This window comes from Nematolebias whitei, chromosome 2 (genome assembly GCF_014905685.2).
Source record: "Nematolebias whitei isolate Nwh7 chromosome 2, NemWhi1, whole genome shotgun sequence".
Classification (NCBI taxonomy): domain Eukaryota; kingdom Metazoa; phylum Chordata; class Actinopteri; order Cyprinodontiformes; family Rivulidae; genus Nematolebias; species Nematolebias whitei.
In genome coordinates this window covers 1,740,271-1,747,187 of record NC_056499.1, presented here as the reverse complement: position 1 = coordinate 1,747,187, position 6,917 = coordinate 1,740,271, and the positions used below count along the sequence as shown (strand labels likewise).

At 43.0% G+C, this 6,917-nt stretch overlaps 1 protein-coding gene across 1 annotated transcript in view; it reads left to right on the top strand.

Annotated features, from left to right (window-relative positions):
- Positions 1 to 6,917, top strand: part of ano5b (anoctamin 5b) — a 33,497-nt gene that overhangs the window by 10,973 nt on the left and 15,607 nt on the right. The gene's annotated exons all lie outside the window — the stretch shown is intronic.

The following is a 6,917-nucleotide window of genomic DNA, read 5'->3' as shown; positions in this document are numbered from 1 at the left end:
AGTTAATGATGACCAGTTAATGATGACCAGTTAATGATGACCAGTTACTGATGACCAGTTAATGATGACCAGTGAAATATGAGTTTGTAATGGTAAAAGTAACTATAACTTGACTTTGTTTGGTTTTTGATTAATGTTTTGTTTCAAATAGATCAAATTTGTTCCTTTCTTTTTCTTTTATTTTGTAGGGTCTGTCGACTTCCTGCCAGCTGTTTTTGTTTGTAATCAGCTGTTCTTCAACTTCCTGTGGCCTTCCTCGTTTCTTCTGGTTTTGTTACGTCCCTCAGATCTTCTGTCAGACTTCAGCACCGTTCACGTACGGTGGAACAGTGGTCGTGTCTTCACGTCCTCCGGTCGTTCAGAATTGATCAGTGAAGCCAGCTGCTGTGAACATGTGAACTTTTATAAAAACACTTAGATCATCAACATATACGTTTTAAGATTAATGGATTGTGCCCAGTCTTTTTGAACTGTTGCATCTTACACAAATCAACAAATGTCAAACCTGGAACAAAACTGCGGTCTTTTTTTTTATTTGTATTTTTTTAAATAAAGACAAAATCCTTTTTTTATGTGGAGGGAAGCAGGACTTACAACTTGTACTGGGACCAGTTTACGGTGAGGCTGTTCCCCTTGTGGTTTGCTGCTGAATGAGCCAGAGGAGTAAAGTGTAGATGTGGAGTGTTTGACAGTGGTCACACTCACCAGTACAGCTGTGTCACTGTCACTGGGCAGCTCAGGGGCGTAACAGTGGCCAGTTGACTTCATCTCTTCAGGCTGCCTCCCTCCTTTCACACATTGCACACCGATGGGAAGAAACCATTTCAGGCCTGGGAAGTGTTTTGTTAAACATCTTCTCTCAGTTCTTGTTATTGCGTAAAGTTGAGGTTGTTTGAGTTCATCCAGGTTCTGCTTCTTGTCTTTGGGCTCTGTCACAAAACCAATTGTCCGTTAGTGAAGTGGTCCAGCTCAATGATGTCCTGATGATAAGAGAAGAACGACACCACCGACCTGAGCTCAACGTGCCACGTTATTAATGTTGTTCACAGTCTGAACTTGTGTCATTGCAACCATTTGTCCATCTGGTTTACTTTTTTAAACCTTAGGACTTTTTAAATACGGTTGAGTTGTGGAGAACGTTGCAGGCTGGTATAACAGGAAACGTGGAGTGAGAGATACAACGGCTTGTCAGAAGCTTGTCAGGATGTGGCTTCACCACCGTAACATGATGCACATGCAGCATCCTCAGGGCTTACTGTTTGGTTAGACAAGTTCATGTTTCTCACACGTTGACATGGATCGTCTCAGCTTCAGGACGGCCTTGTTGTGGATCGTGTAAAGAAGTGTGCAGTCCGTGTCGTGCAACAGCAGCTGCTCATTAATGTTGCATTCATGGCACTTTGTGTCTATATTCAGTCGAGCTGCGTGTTTCTGGCTCAGCTGATCAAACTTGCCTGGAGTGAATTTGTAGAGCGATCAGTGACATGTTGAAGAGGACAGACTCATACTGTTACAACCTGCTGCTGTTTGTCGAGGGGCGAACTCAAACAACTCCTGAAAGCGTGAGGACAAAAATAGTGCTGTTGGTTTGGGTGAAGTCGGGCCGTGCAGCACAACGCTGTGAAAAGCAACAAAGTGCTGGAGTTCTCCACGTCGAGTCCCTGAGAAATAAAATGTGTTGAGTTGAATTAAACAGACACCACAGGTCACGAGCAGAAGATCTGCAGCAACAATCAAGCTTTAATGTGCTGCTCTTCTCTAGTTTTATATTGTTGTCATTTCCATGTATTGGTTTGTGACCTGTGTGTTTTAATTCAAAACTCCAGTCTGGTGCCGGCTCCTAACCACCGTGTGTTTGTCCTTTAAAGATGGTGCTGCTGTGCTGACTGCATTCAGGAGCCTGCACTCAGGTAGGAGCAGATCCGAGGCTCCTCGTCCCGTCCACGTTGTCATTAAGCTCTCGCATCCTGCTCGACTCGCCTCACTTTGTTAAACGCTTTGCTGTTGTCATTTTGTTCTGATGATGAGACCCAAGTGTCTGCATGCTCGTCTGCTCCGTGCCAGCTTCCATAAGTCAGCTGTGCTCGTGCGCCTGCTCCTTGAACGTGCTCTGTATTCATGGCTGCTGCGTCAGCTCTGATGAGTTGCATCATGCAACAACGTGCTGCAGCGAGGCTGCAGAACAACACGCTCACGTAACACTAAGAATACGATCATTTACATTTATTACATGCAAACAATCTGCTCATCTCAGTTTATCAGTGACAAACATTATATTTGGTGCTTTTCAATTCAGTCCAACCTTTATTTCTACAGGTCAGTGTCACTGAGCCTCGAGGACTCGTTTACAACAGAGACCTGGTTTAACAAAGAGTGAAGACAAAGAATATATCAAATGAAAAGTAAATGGAAGAAATGATGTAAAAATATGAAACAAAAACAGCGACATTATAAAGTGACGTAAAAGTGATTCAAATGAGTAAAAACAGATTTCTGTTTAAATTTCACAATATTAAGAAGAAGTGATTTGATTTAGAAAAAATCAAGAAAACAAAACTAGTGACCTGATTAGTTGTTTTTTGTTTGTTTGTTGGGGGCATTTAATCCAAGTAAGTAATTCAATGTATATCAGGAATTAAAACTGGACTAATAATTTAAAATGATAAACTTCATGCACAGATCAAACTTGTTGCAGGTTCCTTTAGTTGATGTGCTCAGTCGGCCGTGGATGGTCTGTCACCCTGACTCGTGCACACTGTGACATCACGAGAGCACTTTTTATCGATACGAGCACTTCCTGCAGGACGACTCATGTCACTAGACGCTGACGCACAGCAGGAAAAGAAACAAGATGCCTGCAGTGATCGGACATTTTCAGCTTCTGGTCCTGAAGCAGCTGCAGACTCTGGCCAGCTGCTCTTCCTCTTTACAAATGAAATGTAGTTTGAATATTTCTACCAAAGTGCTTGAAGCTTAAAAATCAGACAAGAAACAGGAAGTTCTGCAAGAACCGAAACAGTAACGTGCTGGGAGGCTTGATGAAAAACTGCAACGCAGACGAGGAGCAATCAGTCAACAAGTGTGGAGCCAAACAGGAAGTAGAATTAATAAAAGCACACAAGGTCAGAAGGTTTAAAAAATAAAACAGGAAGTTGATACAACTAAAACCTTAAAAAAATGCATCAACATTTCTAAAGTCATTTCAACCCTGAAGCATGTGACACAATCTTTATTTGTCTTTTTAATGGAGGTAATTGTACCTGAAACAGATTATTTGTGCTCTTCTGTCTGCCAGCACACACACGACAACCAACATGAATGTTTCTGGAGCTGAAAATATGCACGTGTGTGTGTGTGTGTGTGTGTGTGTGTGTGTGTGTGTGTGTGTGTGACTGCATTAAGCAGTGCTGCTGTCGCTCACAGTTGTTTCGATGACTCAATCGGTGGATCAGTCTCCGGACTCGTACACTGAGCTGCAAAACCAAACTGCACAGATGTGAATCTGCATCTGGAGCCTTCGATGATTATTTGTTGCTGAATGAATTAGAAGAGTCACAACCACAACTTTTATTATCATCATCATCATCATCAGTACGTCTCTTTGGTAATTTTTACATTAGCATGAGTAATCCTCTCCAATGAGAAAACACTGGAGATTTGCCAGTGATACGTTTAATTATTTTGGGGGGGGGGGGGGGGGGCAGTTTGATCTTGATACCAGCTTCTCTTCCTTTGTCGGGTCTTGAATGCACCTCTTGGATGAGGTAAAGCAGCATAAAGCAGAGACGGACAAAGATTATCAGCAGGGCTGGAGATAGGCCAATAATTCAGTCAGCTGTTTAAATATGTGGGAAGATTTTTAAAGTTATTATTTTTTAACATGTGCCTGATGTGACATGATAAATAGATCAAATGTTATTTGCTGGAAGAGACAAAAGAAGCGATCAGCTGAAGATGATGTCGTGTTTAACTGGAAATGCAACCGACTGTTTCCAAGCTTGAACAGAAGCATCCAACAAACTGGACCCCCCCCCCCCCACACACACACACACACACACTCACACACACTCACACACACCTTCAGAACACTAAAGAACAATTAGTCTTCTTAAGAATAAAAAGGGCACACGCTGCTTGAACCTTCAAGTGTCTAAAACTAAACTCAGAACTGTAAATCTGCCTGAAGCCTGCCGTGCAACAGGAGGATGAAACAATCGGTGTTACATAAAAATACATGAGTAATAATGAAATAAATAAAAATAATGTGGAAGTTCAAAAGCAATAAAATAATAAAATGAAGGTCCTTCTCATTATAAATCTCACAGCAACCTTCCTGCAGAAGAAAGTAGCCAGAATGAAAATGGTGACAAACATTCAGCAATATTCAGAAACCAAACAGGAAATAACACGAGAAGAGAAAAACTACAACATGCGCATCTTAAACATTAGTGATGAGTTTTAAGAAAAAAGACAAGGATCCAGGAAGTCATGCAGAGGTGGGTGATGGTTCAGGTGATTAGAGACTGGAAGCAGGTGTGAGATCAGCAAGCACGAAAACCTTGAACCAGCAAACAAAGGGTGCACCAAAAGTACAAATAATTAAACAAATGCAATAAACCCCAAGGAATATAATCCGAACTGAAACAGAAATCATAATGAAATAAAGAAGTAAAAGATAAATACAAATGAACCCATTTAAAGCATAAGGCACTGGTCGTGATGGTCGTGTGTTGCAGCGCAGCCTTCTCCCCCAGTGCTAACACAAACATATGGTTCATGGGCAGAGAGAAGGTCTGAAGGTCTTCACAGACGGTTCTGGACTTCTTCACACACTTTGTTCATGGGCCTTTCGTTTTGTCATTGTTAAGGATGCAGCTGTGTGGACACACGAGTATTATTCTTTACGTCTTCTTGAGTTTGAATTAAGTTTTATTAAAGTAACGATTGAATTTATCTTTTGTCCAACGCTTCAAAATGAAAAGGCCTTTTCATCAAAGACTCCAGTGTTCATCATGTGTGCAGGTTCATCAGAGCCTGCGTTTCTTCTGTCTCCTGAGAATGTGAGCTGAGCATCCTTCTTCCATGTGGCAGCTGGTCTTCATCTTCTGCTGCTCTCACTGAGTCTCTTCTGCCTTTTGTCATGTCACCTTCTGGGGGGGGGGTGTTGAATGTGTCACTTTGACCTGTTGGAAAGCTTTTCAAACAGGCGGCGCTCTGACGGAGACACGCTCACACGAGATCAAATCTGTGTGTGCAAATAGAAGCAGAGTTACGTCAGATCCTCTGGACGGGTTCAGAAAACAAACAGACGGAGCAGAGGAGGTTCAAACGTCAAACGTGTCCCTCAGTGAGGACTGAAACAGACTAAAGACCTGCTCCTGTTTCCTGGAACATCTTGTAAAAAGACCTGAAGCTCTCGACCTTTGACCTCTCTAAGTGGCTTCAAACATCTGTTGGACTCCTGGCAGGGACCAATGCAGACATGTTCCTGTTTTAGTTTTATACATTCACCCTATAGTCTATATTTTCTATATCTATCTATATCTATATAATATCCAGCTGTTTTTGTTACTTTTTTTGCATCTTATCTTTTTATGCCTGTGCGTTGTTGTCATCGTTCTTTGTTAAATCAGTCTCTGTTGCAGCTGAGTCCTCGAGGCTCAATGAGACCAACGAGTAGAAATAAAGGTTGAATGAAAAAAGTGGATCAGAAGAGCAGCACTTTGAAGAAATAAACTTTATAGAGATTCATAGTTTGGTTAAACTGTCAGTTGTTGTTTAAAAGCAAAAAGAACTGAAAGTTCTTCTAGTGTGTCGATTTAACCCACGCACTGCTGAACCTTTGTCCTGTTGCTCAGCGCCTCTCATGGCTGCTTGTGTGGATTTGGAGTAGAGCCAAACAAGTGGGGGGGGGGGGGTAATTCAGAGACATGAGCTGATCCTCTGTGAACTGTATGAAGCTCCCATCAGACCCATTTATTCATGAGAAACTCCTTCAGCTTCTACTGGTTTCTAGTCGTCTCAAGACCTTGAGCTTCCATGACTCGCTCTGACTGCAGCTCAGCTGTGTGTGTGTGTGTGTGTGTGCGTGCGTGTGTGTGTGTGTGTGTGGGGGGGGGGGGGGGGTCACGCTGCAGCAGCCTGAGCACTTGGGGCTTGTCTGCTGTTTCTTTCAGAGGGAGGTGGGTCCACAGCAGCTCCACCCTCCACCATGTCTGAATGCACACTCCCCCACAGGAAGGCCTGTTTCCCTCAGGCGAGCAGAACGGATCAGAACCACGTGGGCCCGTTCCCTGTTCTGCTGGAATGTTGTGTGTCATTGTGTTAGTTGTGTTCGTGTCGCCCCTCACATTATAACAACCGTCTGGTTCTGTCAGGAATCAGAGGCAGTTCCTTGTTAAACGGAGGTTTTGTGTGGATGGAATCAAAGTCGACTGATCTGAACTAATTCTTACGTCTGTGGCTTAAAACGAGAAAACGATGAGTTTTGGAGCCGTGGCTTCTTCTCATTGGCTGAAGGGTTCACGTGCAGGTCCAAGGACTCTTGTCCCGTGATGTTTGAGCTGATCACACACAGATGGGCGAGCAGAGTCACGGCTACAAACATGCACCGTCCTGCGTGCACGTTTCTGGGGAGGATGACAGATTTCCATCTGAACATCAGCGAAAACGTTTAGGTTCTTTAACCTGCACACTTTTCTTTCATTAACACGTAGATGAAATAAAACACAAGTAAATTAAGTCAAAACCGTTTGACCTGAAGATTTATCAACTGATTATTTGAATTAAAACAAATAACGGGCACCAGTGACCCCCCCCCCCCACACACACACACACACACACACACACACCAAGCAAAAACCGTTATGACTTAATTTACTTCAACACCAACACAACCCACACCACAACCAACACAA